We start from the raw sequence: 18924 nt of genomic DNA, 5'->3' as shown, positions 1-18924 counted from the left end.
GTCCCGGGCCACGCCCAGGTCGGGGATACTGAGGGTAGGAGTGAGAGAGGGCTCGGGGGGGGGGCTCCCCAACTCTGGAAGTTTTCTGAAAAGTGAGGCGATGAGTTCCGCACCTGCCCCCCGAGTTTGGGTAAAAGTTGGGGGAGCTGGTCCCCAAAGTCGGCCGCGCCTGCGGGGTCGGGGTGAAGACGCGAGTCCCGCGGGCGCGCAGTCCCGGGCGTTTGGGGTGAACGGCGGGGGCTGCGCCGTCCGCCTCCCGACACCTCCCCCCCCCCCGGTCCCGATCCCCGCCGCCCCCCACACTCCGCGGCCCGGCCGGGCCCGGGGCGGTCGCATCGGTCACCTGGAGTTCGGGCCGGGAGTTCGGGCAGCGGCTCCCGCGGCGGCAGCAGCGGCTGCTGCGTGTTGGTCCCCGTTGGTAAGTAACAGTCTCCACGGCTACAGTCTCTATGGCGGCGGCGGTGGCGGCGGCGGCCGCTCCTCCTCCCGCTCCCGCCGCTCGCCAGCCTCGTGCGCCCGCCCGCCGGCCCGCCCGCCGCGACGGGGCGGGGCGGGGCGTTGTTACCGGCAACGGTTACCAGGCTCCACGCCCCGCCCCTCAACGGCCCGCCCACGCCCGCCTCCTACGGGCGCGGGGAGGGCCGGGCGTGAGCCCCCGCGGCACCCCATTGGCTGCCCGCAGTGCCCATCAGAGGGGGCGTTCCGGCGAGGGCGAGGCTTAACCAATCGCCGCGGAGGGGGCGTGGCTTGGCGGGAGGCGCGCGCTGCTCGGAGGGTCGGCGAGCGGAAAGCGCGCGCGGCCCCCGGTGGGTGGCGCTGCTCCGGGAAGGCCGCGGCTCGGTGACTCCCCGGGGGGGCCCTTCGTGTAAGCTCCACGACCGATTCGATTCCCGGGACGTCCAGACAGAGTCCGAGTCTGGGGTCAGCAAACTCCGACCCTGCCCGCCGCCTGGTTTTCATGCACCACCAGCTGAGAGCTTTCAAATATGTATTTTTTAAATGGTTTAAAACAATCAAAAGAAGACTCTTCGGGTGGCATGCGGAAAAACTATGAAGCTCTTGTATTACCGAATCTAGTGGTTTCGATATCTTTTAAGGGTTGGCGGGCTGCACCCCAAATTATGTCCGCCTGTGTTTGTCAATAAAGTTTTATTGGAACACAGCCAGGAGGACCATCGTTTTAAGAGATCGCGGAAGTCTGGTTTCTCACTACACGGGCAGGCCTGAGCAGCGAAGGGTTAATTCGTTGCGCAAAGATGGAATGGCATCAGCAGAGCCTGGAAGATTTACTACCCAGCCTTTCACAGAAAAATGTTTGCCAACCTTCTTCCCTCCCCAGATGGTAGGTTCAACTATGCATAGGACAAACAACCCACACTCTCCTGGAGCTTTTTCTCTAATGTGGGGACACTGACAATAAACAGAATAAATAAACATATATAGTTATTCAGGAGAAGGGGCTGGCCCAGTAAAAGAGAAGATTTGTTCTGGAAAGAAAGGGCCAGGGCAATTTAAAGGAAGATTAGACCTCAGCCCTATTCGTTCATTCATTCAGTCAGTCAGTCATCCATTCATTCATTCACTCAACAAGTAATCATACGTGTTAGCACTGATTAAATTGTTCTTAGGGGCCAGACACTGATCTAAGCATTTTTTCGTATGCTAACTCAGTTGAATTTCACACTCAGATCCTAAGAAATGTGCTATGCGTTATCCCCATGTCACAGATCAGGAAACTGAGGTCTGGAAAGAATGAGTGAGTTTGCCCAGTGCCAAACAGCTTGTAGGGGCTTCAAACCCCCCAGTCTGGTGCCAAAGCCCATGCATTTGACTACCAGAAAGGTGATTTTCAAACATTTTTGACCACAACATCGCAGCAAGAAATACATTTGACCCAAAGGCCCAGTCCACACAAACATACACTAACCGAGACAAAATGTTCGTAACATGATACTTTAGGCAATGCTTGATCTTTTCTATTCATTTTAATGAAAATGCTGATGGTCACCTGCTGAAGTGATTTTGCCACTTTCTAATGGGTTGCTTCTTGCAGATTTTTATGTGACAAGTCTTAAGCTTCGGACTGCAGGAGTCAGCTCCTTTCCTTCAATTATTAATTTAGCCAAAAATGTTTATTGAGTGCCTACTATTTGTCAGACACTGACCCAGGTGCTAGGGATACAATTCCCGTGCTCCTAGGAAGAGTGATATGATAGTAACTTAGGGATGACTGGCTGGGGCTTATTTCACATAGAATAGCCGGGGATGGTGACCAAGGTGACCAAGCATCCTGCATGGTTTGAGGTTATGGGGTTTCCCAGGATGTGAGACTTTCAGTGCTAAATATAGGAAGTTTCGGGACCACACAGGACGAGCTGGTCACCCTAGGCCTCTCTGAGAGGGTGACATTTGGGCCAAGGTTGGAATCACGAGGAAAAGGGGAAGACAATATCAAGAATTCAAAAATCCCTGGGGTGGAAACTCACTTTAAAGAAACAGTGGGGGGACACCTGGGTGGCTCAGCAGTTGAGCATCTGCCTTTGGCTTAGGGCGTGATCCCAGGATCCCGGGATCGAATCCAACATCCCTGCATGGAGCCTGCTTCTCCCTCTGCCTGTGTCTCTGCCTCTCTCTATCTCTCTCTCTCTCTCTCTCTGTGTGTGTGTGTGTGTGTGTGTCATGAATAAAGAGATAAAATCTTTTAAAAAATAAAGAAACAGTGGGATCACTGGATATGGCTGGAGCATAAAGAATAGGAAAAGCACAAGTGGGTAAGGGGCAGTGACTCAGTGAATGGAGGGGATCATTTCATTTAAGGTCTGCCAGGCCATGGGAAGGGGTTCTCATCAGATTGGGAAGCCATTGGAGGCTTTGAAGCAGGAGGGAGATGTAATCAGATCTGTGATTTGTGGTTTTAAAAAAGCTCACTGCTTGGGGAACAGATTGTGGGAGACAGAAGACAGAGCAAGAATTCAGGACTGTTACAATTCTCTGGGACTGGCAAGTATAGTGGCTTGGATTAGGGACCTGGTATTGGGGGTGGGGATGAGTGGGTGGCTTTGGAGGTGCATTTTGGAGAATATACTTGATGTGGGAAGCCGAGTGATAAAATTTTAGGTTGTGATAGGAGGTCGTCTTGTGGCCACATTGTACAGCCCATTCCGCTATAACTCTTGTTTTGAAAACGTAGATTTGTCCTAACTTGATGCCATATTTACAGTAAAATTTATGCATTTCTTAACCATTTAACACATGTAAAACTCTGCTGTCTGGAAGGAGAGATAGTAAGAAAATAAAAAATACTTGGAATTAGAAATTAGAAAATTAGAGGAGCACCTGGGTGGCTCAGTCAGGTAAGCATCTGACTCTAGATTTCAGCTCAGGTCATGACCTCAGGGTCCTGGAATTGAGCCTTGAATTGGACTCTGCACTCAGCTAAGAGTCTGAGTGTCCCTCTTCCTCTGCTCCTACTCACCCCCCCCCAATACATACATAAATAAATAAATAAATAAATAAATAAATAAATAAATAAATAAATTATTTAAAAAAGAGAGAGAGAAATTAGAGGGGTGCCTGGGTGGCTCAGTCAGTTAAGCATCTGCCTTCGGTTCAGGTCATGATTCCTGGTCAGGTCCTGGATTCAAGCCTTTAGTCGGGCTCCCCTCGGCCTGCTGTTCCTCCCCCTGCTTGTGTGCTCTCTCGCTCTCTCTCTGTCAAATAAATAAATGAAATCTTTAAAAACAATTTTAAAAAGAAATTAGAAAATTAGAGCAATTAGAAAAAACTTGGAGATGAATGAAAATGAAACATAGCATACCAGAATTTGTGGGATTCAGCTAAAGTAGAGGAATATTTATAGCTGTAATCACCTATGTTTTTAAAAAAAAAAAAAGACAGAAAGAACCTCAAATCAGTAATTGAATCTTCCACCTTAAGATCTGGAAAATAGGGGATCCCTGGGTGGCTCAGTGGTTTATCGCCTGCCTTTGGCTCAGGGCGCGATCGTGGAGTCCCGGGATCGAGTCCCGCATCGGGCTCCCTGCATGGAGCCTGCTTCTCCTTCTGCCTGTGTCTCTGTCTCTCTCTCTGTATCTATCATGAATAAATAAAATATTAAAAAAAAAAAAGATCTGGAAAATAAAGGTAAATCAAACCCAGGGCTGGCAGAAGGAAGGAAATAGATTAGAGTGGGAATAAATGAAATAGAGATTAGAAAATCAATAGAATTAAGAAGATCACAAGTTAGTTCCTTGAAAAGATCAGCAAAGCTGACAAATCTTTAACTAGACCGACCAGGATAAAAAGAGAAAAGACTCAAATTATTTTGTTTTTGAAAAGACTCAAATTAAATCACGAATCAAAGAGGAGACATCACAACCAACTTTACATAAATAGAAAAAATGGTAAGGCGGTGCTGTGAACAATTGTTATGCTGACAAATTAGATATATCAAATGAAACGGGTAAATTCCTAGAAAGTGACTCAAGAGGAAATAGAAAATCTGAGTGAACCTATGAAAGGAGAAACACTGCATTAGTAATCCCAAAACTTCCCACAAAGAAAAGCCTGGAACAAGATGGCATTGCTGGTGAATTCTATCAAATGTTTAAAGAAGAAGTAACACCAATCCTTCACAGACTATTCTTAAAGACAGAAGAGTAGGGAATACTCCGTGAGGCCATTCTAACATTCTATGAGACCAGTATTATCCTATCCTGATACCAAAGCCAGACAAAGATATCCCAAAAGGAGAAAACTATAGGCCATTATCCCTTATGAACATAAATGCAAAAATTCTCAACAAAATACTAGCAAACCAAATCCAGCAATATATAAAATCATTTACCCACCGTGACCACGTGGAATTTATCCAGGAATGCAAAGTTGGTAGGTTTGATATTTTTTTAAAAAGTGTTTTGTTTTGTTTTTTAGATTTTATTTATTTATTCATGAGAGACACAGAGAAAGAGGCAGAGACAGAGGGAGAAGCAGGCCCCATGCAGGGAGCCCCATGCGGGACTCGATCCCGGGACTCCGAGATCATGACCTGAGCCGAAGGCCGATGCTCAACCACTGAGCCACCTGGGCATTCCATTAAAAAAAAAAAAAAAAGTTTGGGATCCCTGGGTGGTGCAGCGGTTTAGCGCCTGCCTTTGGCCCAGGGCACGATCCTGGAGACCCGGGATCGAATCCCACATCGGGCTCCCGGTGCATGGAGCCTGCTTCTCCCTCTGCCTATGTCTCTGTCTCTCTCTATCTGTGTGACTATCATAAATAAATAAAAGCTTAAAAAAATTCTCTTAAAAAAAGTTTAATCATTTTAATAGAGGACAAAAACTGTATGAACATCTTAAAAGAAAAAAGAAAACATTTGACAAAATCCAGTACTCTTTCATGGTTTAAACAACACCACTCAACAAGCTAGAAATAGAGGACTTCCCCAGCCTGATAAAGGGCATCTAAGCATTGCACCACAGATAAAGACACTCAGTGGTGAAAAACTGGATGCTTTCCCTGTAAGATCAAGGACAAGGCAGAGATGCCTGCTCTTGCCACTTCTCTTTAGCATTGTACTAGATGTTCTAGACAGGGTAATTATGCATAAAAAATAAATAAAAGGCACCCAGATTGGAAAGGAAGCAGGAAAACTATGTTTGCAGATGACATGATCTTGTATGTAGAAAATCCTAAGGGACGCATTAAAAAGCTATCACAACAAATAAATGAGTTCAGCAAGGTTGCAGAGTACAAGATCAATATACAAAACTCAATTATTTTTCTGTACATTAGCAATGAATAATCTGAAAATGAAATTTAAGAAAGAAAACCATTTACAATAACACCAAAAAAGGGATGCCTGGGTGGCTCAGTGGTTGAGCGTCTGTCTTTGGCTTAGGTCGTGATCCCGGGGTCCAGGGATCGAGTCCCACATTGGGCTCTCTGCATGGAGACTGCCTCTCCCTCTGCCTGTGTCTCTGCCTCTCTGTGTCTCTCATGAATGGATGAATAAAAACTTAAATAAACAAACAATAACACCAAAAAGAATAAAAGATGGAGGAATGGTTTAGTAGAAGTCATTTGTACAATGAAAACTAAAAAACATCATTGAAAGAAATTAAAGAAGACCCACGTAAATAAAAAAAAAAAGATAACCACGTTCCTGGATGAGATTTAACATTATTAAGATGATAATACTCCCCAAATTGATCTATAGACTCTATCTCTATCAAAACTCAGCTGGCTTTTTTTCCATAGAAATTGATAATTTCACAGAAATTGACTGTAAACTTCACAAAGAAACTCAAGGAACCCGGAATAGCCCAAATAATACTGAAAAGGAAGAGCAAAATTGGAAAAACCATACTTCTAGATTTTAAAACATACTAAAAAACTGTACTGTGGCATTGGCATAAGGGTAGACATACAGATAAATGGAATAATGTTGAGAATCCAGAAATAAACCCGCCCATTTTACAGTAAGTTGATTTTTGACAAGGGTGGCAAGACTACTCAATGGGGTAGAAGTAGTCTCTTAAGCAGTACTAGGACAACCAGATAGCCCCACTCAAAAGGATAAAGTTTGACCCCTGCCTCACACCATATACAAAAATTCACTTTAAAAATCGGTCATAGATTTAAATGTGAGAACTAAAACTACAAACCTCTTGGGAATAAAAAATATAAGAGTAAATCTTCATGACCTTGGTTTGGCTATGGTCACTTTAATATGATACTAAAAGCACAAGTCAAAAAAAAAAGAAATAGGTAAATTAAACTTCATCAAAACTGAAAACTTTTTGGGGCAGCCCGGGTGGTTCAGTGGTTTAGCGCTACCTTCAGCTCAGGGCCTGATCCTGGGGTCCTGGGATCAAGTCCCGTGTCAGACTCCCTGCATGGAGCCTGCTTCTCCCTCTGCCTGTATCTCTGCCTCTGTGTGTGTGTGTGTCTTTCATGAATAAATAAATAAAATCTTAAAAAAACCCTAAAAACTTTTGTGCTTCAAAGGAAATAAATAAATAAAGTGAAACCATAAATAAAGTGAAACAACAACCCATAGAATGGGAGAAAATATTTGCAAATCGTATATCTGATAAGGGACATAAACCTAGAATATATAAAGAGCTCTCACAGTTCAACAATAAAAAGACGAAGAACCCAATTTTAAAATGGGCAAATAGGGACACCCGGGTAGTTTAGAAGTTGAGTATCTGGGGATCCCTGGGTGGCGCAGTGGTTTGGCGCCTGCCTTTGGCACAGGGCGCGATCCTGGAGACCCGGGATCGAATCCCACATCGGGCTTCTGGTGCATGGAGCCTGCTTCTCCCTCTGCCTGTGTCTCTGCCTCTCTCTCTCTGTGACTATCATAAATAAATAAAAATTAAAAAAAAAAAGAAGTTGAGTATCTATCTACCTTTGGCTCAGGGTGTGATCCCGGGGTCCTGGGATCGAGTCCAGCATCGGGCTCCCCGCAAGGAGCCTGCTTCTCCCTCTGTCTACGTCTCTGCCTCTCTCTGTGTCTCTCATGAATGAATAAATAAAATCTTTTAAAAATAATAAAAATAAAATAAAAATGGGCAAATATTTCTCCAAAGAAGACATACAAATGATCTATAAGCACGTGAAAAGTGCTCAAAACCATTAGTCCTCAGGGAAATACAAATCCAAACCAGAGTGAGCTACTGCCTCACATCCAATAAGATGGCTATGATAGAAAAGCCAGATACGAACAAGCACCGGCAAGGACGTGGAGAAATCACAGACTCACACAATGCTAGCAGAAATGGGAAATGGCGCAGCCACTTTGGAAAACAGTATGTTGATGCCTCAAAAAGTTAAACATAGAATTGCCATATGAGCCAGCGATTTCACTCCCAAGTATATACACCCAACAGAAACAAAAACATATGCCCACACGAAAACTTGTACACAGATTTTCATAGTGCCATTACCCAAAATAGGCAAAAGCAGAAAGAATCCAAATAACCCCACCAATGGATGGATGAATAAATGAACGATGGCAAATCCGTACAATGGAACAGTATCCTGCTATGCAAAGCCCCGACACACGCTACCATGTAGATAAACCTTGAAAACATACGGTCACTGGGAGAAGCCAGACACTATAGGGCCATACGGTGTGTGCTTCTTTGTACGAAATCTCCTGAATAAGCAAATCTACAGAGACAGAAACCAGGTTAGAGGTTGTCAGGGGCTGGGGGAGAAGGATGGGGAGTACCTGCTGATGGGGGCAGGGTTTCTTTTTGGAGGGAGGACACTGTTCTCTAATTGATTGTGGTGATGGCTGTGCATATTCTCAAACCACCAAATTATGTGCTTTAAAAAGGCCAATTCTATGGTATATAAGATACTTTTTTAAAAAAATTTATTTATTTATTTATTCATGATAGACATAGAGAGAGAGAGAGAGGCAGAGACACAGGCAGAGGGAGAAGCAGGCTCCATGCCGGGAGCCGGACACAGGACTCGATCCCAAGACAGGCGCTAAACCGCTGAGCCACCCAGGGATCCCCAATTCTGTGGTATATAAATTGTATCTCGATAAAGTTATTTTTACAGTTCTGCTACCATATTCATTAGTTCTTGCTGAGTGTGTAACTCGGGGTGCGGGGTCGGCGGGGGCTGGGCGGCTCAGTTGGTTGGGTGTCTGCCTTCAGCTCAGCTCATGACCCCAGAGCCCTGGGATGGGGCCCCACACCCGGCTCCTTTCTCAGCGTGGAGCCTGCTACTCCCTCTCCCTCTGCTGCTCCTTCTGCTTGTGCTTGCTCTCGTGCTCTCCCTCTGTCAAATAAATAAAATCTTTTAAAAGGTGGGGTGGGGACACCCAAGTGGCTCAGTGGTTGAGGGTCTGCCTGGGGCTCAGGGCGTGATCCCGGGGTCCTGGGATCGAGTCCCACATCAGACTCCACACAGGAAGCCTGCTTCTCCCTCTGCCTGAGTCTCTGCCTCTCTCTGTGTCTCTCATGAATAAATACATAAAATCTTTTAAAAATTAGAATAAAAGTGTGTAACTCAATGAGGACGTTTTGGGGCAGTGGTGTCCTTATCCAATTTTACCGCAGACCTGTGTTTTTTATTGTGCAGTTCTGCCCAGGGCGGGTGATTTTTAGGAATGCCTATGGCACCTTATGGGCGAACTGGCTGTACGTGGCTGTTGCTTCAGTCTGATGTGCGTAAGTAGTGGGTGTAGGCTTGCCAAGCGACACTTGTCCTCCATAGACACGGGACAAAATGGGGACCCTGCTCCGTCACATTTCCAGAAAATCCAATTAATTCCCCTTGGCCATCTAGTGAAAGGGGACCAGCCTCAGAAGTTCAGCGGCGACCTGCAACGTCACGGCTCCCCCACACAAAGGCCTGCCCTTGGCTGATGTCTAACAACTGCCACGCATTTCTCGTCTTGCTTCCCCCCTGGAAGGAGGAGAAGACTGAAGTCCCCGGAGACAGCATACTGAGCTGCGCCCAGCCTGTCTCAGCCTGGGACACACGCACCTCTTCCCAAGCAGACCCATCCCAATTTAGCAGCAAGTGGCCTCCCCCGGCTGCCAAAACAGACATCTCAGGCCCTTCGTTTCTGGGAGGCCTCCCTGCGGTGGCTGCAGCACACAGTCCCCACCCTATGGGGTCCCAGGGTCTAGGCATGCCCTCGGGGTGCCCTTCACTGGGCCCTCCTCGTACCCAGCACTCAGCACCCCAGAAGCCCCCTGCCCAGACACCCTTTTAACAAGTTCCCTCCTGCCCTCACCCTTCCGTACCCCCAGCGTAGGTGCACAGACTTTGGGGTTGGGACCCTCTTTCTCTGCTGTTTCCTCTGAAAACTTGCCGTGGGGCTGGCATCTCACTGGGGAGCTCATAATCTTTGAGTCTTGTCACGGGTAGAAATTCTAGTTTTTCCGAGGACTGTCTCTCCCCCCACATCCAGGCTAAGTAGGTTCCATCAGGGCAGGGACCTTTTGGGCCTGCTCTCCAGGATCCTCGTCACCTAGAGCAGAGGTTCTTAACCAAGAGCACTTCTGCCTTGAAGGAGACATCTGGTGATCTCTGGGGACATTTGTGATTGTCACAGCCAAGAGGTGGTCCTGGCATGGAGTGGGAAGAGACCGAGGATGTTGCTCAACACCCTACAGTGCACAGAATGGCCCCCATGGCGGAGAATGATGTGGCCTCAAATATCAACGGTGCCTCAACTGAGAAACCCTGTATGGAGTGTTTGGGGGTGAAAGTTGAGTCTGATCCCTGCTCACGTTATGCACCAGTATAAATCCTCAGCCGTATAAACCAGGGTGACCCCCCTAGTGCCTGAGTCACCCCTTCTCTCCTCCAACTCAATGTGTGTATTTAAATGTGTGTAGCATCCCAGGACCTCAGTGGGTCAGATGATTATGGAACAGAGTCCCCTAGAGGTCAGTGGAATCCACTCACCCGGCGGGGGGGGGGGGGGGGAGGGTCTCATCTGAGATAATTTTGTCCCCCAGGGTGATGTCTTGAGACATTTTTGTTGTCATGACTAGGGGAGGGAGAGTTACTGGCATTTGATGGTACAAGGTGGGGATGCTGCTCCACACCCTACAACACACAGGACAGTCCCACCCCAGAGCATGACCCAGTGCCAACGTTGAGTGCCGAGGCTAAGAAACCCTGGTCTAGGGGATCCCTGGGTGGCTCAGTGGTTGACCATCTGCCTTCGGCTCAGGTCATGATCCCAGAGTCCTGGGATCGAGTCCTGCATCGGGCTCCCCGTAGGGAGCCCGCCTCTCCCTCTCCCTGTGTCTCTGCCTCTCTCTGTGCGTCTCTCACGAATAAATAAATAAAATTTTTTTAAAAAAAGAAAGAAAAAAAAAAAAAAACCCTGGTCTAGAATCAAGCTTGAGCATGGCTGTTCCTCATTACATCACTGTCAAATAAATGGACATTAGAACACCAAGCCTGCAGGTGCAAACTTGCCCAAATCTATATATTTTTAAAAGTATTTAAAATTTGAGATAAAATATCCATAAAATTTACCAGTTTGACCATTTTTTTGTGTGTGTACAGTCAGTGGCATTAAGCATACTTATACTGTTGTGCAAACATTCCTACCAGCCGTCTCCAGAACCTTCCATCTCCCCACACAGAGACTCTGTCCCCAGGAAGCACTGACCCCCGTCCCCTGCCCCACCCCCGGCTCCCACCACCTCCTCTGTCTCTGTGGACGGGCCTCCTCTGGGGACCTCCTGGGAGTGGGGTCCTGCAGGAGGAGTCCTTTTGGGTCTGGGTCCCCTCCCTGAGCCCGGTGTCCTTGGGGCCCGTCCTCGTGGGGGCAGGTGTTGGGGCCCCTTCCTTTCTAGGGCCGGGTCATATCCCAGGGTGTAGATGGACCGCACTGTGGTTATCCACGCATCTATCCAGGGACACTTGGCTTGCTCCACGTCTTCGCTATTGTGAAATGATGCTGCTACAAAAGTGGGTGTGCAAACATCTCCTAGAGACCCTGCTTCCGAAATCCGAAATCCCTTAAGGTTAGATGGGCAGAAACTTCGAGGAAGCTCTAACCACGAGGGGAATGAAGAGGAAATGCAATTCTGTGCTTAAAAGAAGGGTTTTAGGGATCCCTGGGTGGCGCAGCGGTTTGGCGCCTGCCTTTGGCCCAGGGCGCGATCCTGGAGACCTGGGATCGAATCCCACGTCGGGCTCCCGGTGCATGGGCCTGCTTCTCCCTCTGCCTCTCTCTCTCTCTCTCTCTCTCTCTCTCTCTCTGTAACTATCATAAATAAAATAAAAAAAATAAAAAAAAAGAAGGGTTTTAAGCCTCTGACTATCATCCAGGACAGACAGAGGAAAGCTGCTCCGGGATCGTCCGCAGCTTTCCGGTGCAATCCCACCATCTCCAGCTCAAGCAGTGGTGACAGGTCACGGGGGCGCAGGGGACAGGTGTGAATTTCCTGCAGGAAAATTCAGCTCAGGACTTACCTTCCGTTCATCACTCTTCACTTCCCAGGATCCCTAGGCAGGTCCAGGTCCAAGTAATCCCTCATCAGAGAAGAGCCAGGTCCCTGGTGACACTGGGTTGGGGTGGGGGTGGGGGCAGCCAGGGAGGGGAGAGATGAACCTCTGCTCCTCAGAGGCCAGGGGAGAGGCTGACCGTTCCCTAGTGCCCTCTGCTCACAGTCCATGGCTGAGAAAGAGCTTTGCTGCTTAAAGAAGCTACTCGAACCACACACTGCTTTCGAGGACCTCGTGGTGAAACATTTAGGGGGAAAATGGCAGAGCTACAGCCTGCAGCACAGGAAACCAAAGGATCAGAAATGTTGGTAGTGGTGGAGGGAATGGGGTGTATGGACGGCAGCATCTTGCTTGCTTTGTCCCCCAAACTAAGGCTCCAGGGCCGGGGCCATTGAGGAGGAATCGCTCACAGGGTGTGGCCAACGCATCCAGGCTTCTCTGGGCCCTTCCCGCTGTTTAAACCGAAAACCCACAGTTCCTCAAACACTGAACCTGAGTGATCATATATATGGCCCAGAAATCCTACTAGGTAAATATCCAAAGGGATTGGAAACACTCGTCCACGCAAAAGCTTGTCCGTGTCTGTGGCAGCCTTACTCACAATAACCAAAACGTGGAAAGGACCCAAACGTCCAACAACAGATGAATGGATAAGATGGGTGCCTGGGGGGCTCAGCGGTGGAGCGTCTGCCTTCAGCTCAGGGTGTGACCCCGGGGTCCTGGGATCGAGTCCCACGTCGGGCTCCCTGCGTGGAGCCTGCTTCTCCCTCTGCCTGTGTCTCTGCCTCTCTCTCTCTCTCTGTATCTCTCATGAATAAATAAATAAAATCTTTAAAAAAGTCTTCTAAGAAAATCAAGATGAATGGATAAATGAAACGTGGTATAGTGAGTTACAGAACGGACTACGATGCAGCCATAAAAAGTGAAGGAATGACACACACACACCCCAGCATCGATGCACCTGGCACGCACAATGCTCGGTGAGAGAAACCAGACACAAGAGGCCACATGGTGAGGGATTCCATGTCTGAGAAACATCCAGAACAGCAGGAAGTGGATTAGCGGCTGTCGGGGGCTGGGGCAGTGGGAATTGAGGGGGTCTGTTTAACCAGAACAGAAGCCGGGGTTCCCTTCTGGGGTAGTGCACATATTCTGGAATTAAATAATGAGGATGGTCGCACAACACTTTAATTAAAACCACCAAATTATACACTTTGATATGAAGTTTCTGTTATGTGAATTATATCTGAATAATCATCTTTAAAATGGTTTGTGGGTTTTTTTTGTTTGCTTTTTGGTTTTTTTTGTTTTGTTTGTTTTTTTTTACTCCTGAAAGTTCTATGTCCCAGGGAACACTCCAGCTGCTGCAACTCCTGGATTTGGTCACAGATGAATATTGATACTGGGTCTCTGCGAACTTTGCTGACCGACAGTCTTCCTGACTGCAGCCAGATGCTCCTCGAAGAAAGTGCATAGAGCTGGGATGCGGACCAAGCAACCTGGCTCTGAAACCCATGCACTTAAAAAAAAAAAAAAGAAAGAAAGAAAGAAAAAAAGAAAAAGAAAAAAAAAGACACCCATGCACTTGACCTCTACCTGGGAGTGCATCTCCCTGCGGCTCCCCTGCAGCATGCTTGTCTACGGAGACCATATTCCTGGAAGGCAGTAAATATAATGCTGGGAAGATTCACACCAGGAGAAAGGCTGACCTTTTTTCTGTAGATCCTTTCACGGTCCAGGCTGTCTGCACTTACCAAGCATAAGCATTACTTCTCTCACCAGATTATTTTTTTTTTGGAGGGGAGGGGGAAATCAAAACACCCAAAGGCATATAAAATGAAAAAGAGGGATCCCTGGGTGGCGCAGCAGTTTGGCGCCTGCCTTTGGCCTAGGGCGTGATCCTGGAGACCTGGGATCGAATCCCACGTCAGGCTCCCGGTGCATGGAGCCTGCTTCTCCCTCTGCCTGTGTCTCTGCCTCTCTCTCTCTCCCTCTGTGGGACTATCATAAATAAATAAAAATTTAAAAAAAAAAAATGAAAAAGATATTTTCTGCTAAACTATAAAATAAAAATCGAGCAACCAGAAAAAAAAAAAAAGTTTAACCACATGTTTTACAAGAAAAGAATCAGCCCATAAAACCACAGGAAGGACCACTAAAAATGAGTGTGACTACAAGAATGGTATGAAACACATCCCTCTGGGAGCTTTCCAGATCTCCTTGAAAGGATTTCCCCTCGGTGGTTGTTAAAACTTTTTTTTTTCCCCCTCCCAGACGGGCTTCTTTCTAATTGACTGTTTTTATTTAACTAATGACTGTTAATTAACCAGTGTTATTAGAACTTTAATGGCCATTTATGCATTGGGGGAGGTGGGTTTAAGAGCCACTTTTTTTTTTTTTTTTTTTGGCGCAGACCTGAGCCTGAGCATCTGATCCTTTCAAGGGTGGCATGAAAGGACAATTTCCATAATGATGCAGCTTCTGAATAGTGGATTTTGTGTGGAAAGCACCTGTGCGCCACCAAGATCTTTATTTTTCTCATGGCTTTCTGGCCGCTGGCTGCCACATTTCTCCACGAAACTGAATCATTTCCATAGCAAACTGCTGTGACCTCGAACAGCCTTCGAGAGGGCAAGCTGAATACACGTCAAACACAGTTTTTTTCTTAAGTCCCCTTTTGACCCCCCAGCCGACTGTCTCAGCCACTTCTAGGCAACGAGGGAGCAGGGGATTAGAACGGCGGGGCCGAGGTTCCACATGGCCCTGATCGGAGGGAAAGGGAGACAAGACAGGAAAAAGACACAGCAGCGCTTTTAAAAGGGGGGCAGTTAGGGACCCCTGGGTGGCTCGGTGGTTGAGTGTCTGTCTTGGGCCCAGGGCATGATCCCAGGGTCCCGGGATCGAGTCCTGCATCGGGGTCCCTGCAGGGAGCCTGCTTCTCCCTCTGCCCGTGTCTCTGCCTCTCTCTCTCTGTGTCTCATGAATAAATAAATAAATAAAATCTTTAAAATAAGGGGGGAGCAGTTAAAACAATCCAGTGACACAAGCTGCCGAGAATTTTTACCACCCGCTTTGGGAACGTGAAACAAGAACATCTGCCCCTTGGCTTGCTTGTGACCTCACCAGTCGTGATGCTAACAGTGCGGTGATGCGTCTAGCTTCCGTGCACCGAAAAGAGGAAGAAATGATGGAAGATCTGCCTAATAGTTTGGATCATTAAGAAATGATGGAAGGATCTGCCTAATATTTTGGCCCGGGCAGTCCAACAGGACTGCCAGTGACCCTTCACAGCCTATTCACTTGTGCACAGAGGACACTGGTCACCCACGTCACTGGGGGTGCCACCGCGTGAACCTGCCACGCTCATCAGTAACCAGAAGAAACCACGTGGAAAGAATATGGAATATAATCAACTACGCCAGTGGGTTCATGGACGGAGTTACATATTCAGACTGGACATTTCCCCTGCATTTTCTTGTGGACGTCTTTGTGTGTGTGTGTGTGTGTGTGTGTGTGTGTTTTCCCAGACCCCTATTGTTTCTGAATATTTACTTTGCACTTGAAGGGAAGTCTGCCCTTCGTGGGTGCAGCTGAGACACACTTCTTTCCCCTGGGGCCACCATGAGTTTCACACACCCATCTTAGGGGCTTTGCACACATGCATTGGGCTTTATTTATTTTTTAAGATTTTATTTATTTTATTTATTTATTCAGGAGAGACACAGAGAGAGAGGCAGAGACACAGGCAGAGGGAGAAGCAGGCTCCGTGCAGGGAGCCCGACGTGGGACTCGATCCCGGGACCCCAGGATCACACCCTGGGCTGAAGGCAGGCGCTAAACCGCTGAGCCACTGGGGCTGCCCTGCACTGGGCTTTAAACACAGTTGGGCAAAGGTCCTTCAGTTGTTAAAGGTAATGGTGGATTCTGGTTTTATTGCACATTTTCAGTTAATGAAGTAATGAGTAGGGGATCCCTGGGTGGCGCAGCGGTTTGGCGCCTGCCTTTGGCCCAGGGCGCGATCCTGGAGACCCGGGATCGAATCCCACGTCGGGCTCCCGGTGCATGGAGCCTGCTTCTCCCTCTGCCTGTGTCTCTGCCTCTTCCTCTCTCTCTGTGTGACTATCATAAAATAAATAAAAATTTTAAAAAAATGAAGTAATGAGTAGCAGTGCGGGGTGGGGGAAGAAGCTGCTGTGTCTATAGATTCATATCAAGATATACTTATTTTGTCTCGTGAGCACAGGCCAAAAAGGTCTTAATAAATGTAAAGATAGAGACAAAAACGTGCAACTCTCGAAGAACCCCAAATTGTAAAAGGGCTCCCTTGGTTACCCCGTAGGCCAGTGCTTCTCAATCTTTTTAGCTGCGAGGTGCATGCAGAGAATAATACTTGTGTATTTGTACAAAATTTCCTCACACAGTCTTTTTCAAGTTGTAATAAAAAAAACTTGTGGGTTTTCTTGCGTGAATAATTTTTTAGATTAATGTCTATGTTTGTAGTCACTAGATACCATTTCTGATGGATAGATTTTTGCTAGTAGTCTTTTCAAGTTCTTTGTTGATAGAATGAAATGCTTTTTGAAGATTTCACATTTCTCTTTTTTCCTAAGATTTTTTTTAAAGGGTTTGTTCTTTGTTTATTTGAGAAAGAGAGACAGAGAGAGAGCACAAGTAGAGGGAGTGGAAGAGGGAGAAGCAGACGCTTCGCAAAGCAGGAGCCTGATGCAGGACTCGATCCCAGGACCCCGGGATCATGACCCGAGCTGAAGGCAGATGCTTAACCAACTGAGCCACCCAGGTGCCCCTCTTTTTTTCCTATAACTTGTGTACTTCAAAGTGAAAGTCTTTAAATTTTTGCATATGTATAACTTTTTACATGTGTGTGGACCTTTGTCCCAGAACATTTCCAACCCTCTAAAGGGCTCTCTCATGTCCTTTTCCAGTTAACACCTCTGTCCCATGATTCTGACTTCTGTCACCACATTGCTTTTGCTTATTCTTGACTTCATATTGATGGAATTGTGTAAAATTATGTCTGTGAGATTCATCCCTGTTGCTGAGTGCATCGCTCATTCGTTTTTTTTAAAAAACATTGTTGAGTCGTATTCCAATGTAGGAACACACCAGGATTTAGCTACCCATTCTCCTGTCGACAGACATTTGGTTGGTTTCCAATTTCCTCCAATTCTTGATAGGCACAATTGGCAAGGAACTTTGTGTGCACAGTTGATAAGAAATGAAAAACAACTTTCACAAATCGTGCAAACAGGTGAAATTATAGTTAACAGGGGATAGGAAATTATACACCACTTTTTACAGGCCATTCACAAATTATAAAAGGTGAAACTATATTTGAAGAAGGATGTGATACCTATGAATATGCTGGGAGCTGTCTCCACCGGGAGCCCCCTTTTGGCTCCCTGTGTGTGTGTGTGTGTGTGTCCTATAAGGACACTAGTCATTGAATTTAGGACTCCCCCAAATCCTGCATGACCTCATCCCACATATGAATAACCAGACTGCAAGACTGGAACTGAGAGGAGAGTGGGCTCAGAGTCCAGGATTCCCAGGAGGGGAAAGAAAGAACGGATGGATTATCCTATATCAGGGGTTGGCAAACTTTTTCTGTCTGGTGCAGATAACATTCTGGGCTTGGCAGGTCATACAGTCCCTGTCACACGCCGTTCTGTTGTTACAACAAGAGTCAGAGACAAGAAATACATGAATGGGCTTGCGTGGCTGTGTGCCAATAAAACTTTATTTATATGAACAGGCAGGAGGCCAGAGCTGGCATAAGGGTTGTAGTTTGCCCATCTTTGTCCTAGATATTTAAGCCCAAGGTGAAACAAAAGATGAAACAGGACAAAAAGCTACTGGTAGGCCGAAGGCGAACATAGTGGGAAAAAATTACCAAAGCACATGGGAAATCTTCAGAGAGCAAGGCCACAACAGGAAGCCAGAAAAGATAATCAGTCCGAAAGCGAAGTTAATACCGGAGGAAAGAGTAGGTGTTGACGATGGTTGGCTACTACAGGAAGGGATTTGCACAGGCGAAGGTGGGACGGGGGACTGTTACTTTGTCATAAATCTTGCTGATCTTTTAGATCCTCAAACGACAATGGTGAGACAGTATGTATTACCTTAATTTCAAAAATTAAAACTAAAAAAAACACAGCAGCCTACCGTCAGGGCAATTCTGCTGTGCTGCCTGTAGGTAGAGACCCGGACGCAGGGCTTTATGCTCCCGGGAGGGGAGGACAGATGGAAGCTCCCACCAGGGGGAGCTCCGAGAAAACGGACCGATTTTCTCTGGGAAAATAAAACTGGTCTACGTGGAGAATGCCAACCCACCATCCCCTGGGCCAAATCCGGCCCTCTACCTGTGGGGGATTCAGAGGGGCTTTGTTATTTTATTTTATTACTATTTTTTATGGAGATATAACTGACATACAACACTAGTTTCAGGTGCACCATATAATTCTACTTGGATATGTTGCAAAATGACCACAATAGATCTTGTTATCATCACCATATATACTTATAATTTTTTTGTCTTGTGATGAGAACTTTTAAGATCGACTCTCTTTAGTAACTTTCAAATATACAATATAGTATTGTTAGCTACAGCCACTGTGCCACACGCTGCATCCCTAGGACTTATTTTATAACCGGAAGTTAGTACCCCTTGACCACCTTCACTTATTTTGCCCACGCCCACCACCCCGCCTCTGGCAACTGCCAATCTCTCTGTGAGTTCGGATTCTTTTTCTTTTGTCTTGTTTTTAGACTCCACATGTAAGTGAGATCATACGATATTTGTCTCTGATTTATTTCACTTAAGCATAATGGTGGGACCTCAAAGTCCCATCTACGTTGTCACAGATGGCAGGATTTCCTTCCTGTTTATGGCTGAATAGTATTCCT

The 18924-nt window shown here is 46.7% G+C and overlaps 2 protein-coding genes across 3 annotated transcripts in view; one reads left to right on the top strand and one right to left on the bottom strand.

The window, feature by feature from the left end:
• The window catches only part of RFX2 (regulatory factor X2), a 99177-nt gene extending 96533 nt beyond the window's left edge, over window positions 1–2644 (bottom strand). For both annotated transcript variants that reach the window (XM_055343040.1, XM_055343042.1), the window contains exon 1: window positions 344–2644. The gene's annotated coding sequence lies outside the window, so the exon portion shown is untranslated. The remainder of the gene's footprint in view (window positions 1–343) is intronic.
• LOC129521515 (long-chain-fatty-acid--CoA ligase ACSBG2-like) overlaps window positions 1–18924 on the top strand; it is a 59864-nt gene that overhangs the window by 754 nt on the left and 40186 nt on the right. The window lies entirely within an intron of this gene.

The sequence above is a fragment of the Nyctereutes procyonoides genome, unplaced genomic scaffold (genome assembly GCF_905146905.1).
Source record: "Nyctereutes procyonoides isolate TBG_1078 unplaced genomic scaffold, NYPRO_anot_genome, whole genome shotgun sequence".
Classification (NCBI taxonomy): Eukaryota; Metazoa; Chordata; class Mammalia; order Carnivora; family Canidae; genus Nyctereutes; species Nyctereutes procyonoides.
This window is presented reverse-complemented; position numbering and strand designations above follow the sequence as displayed.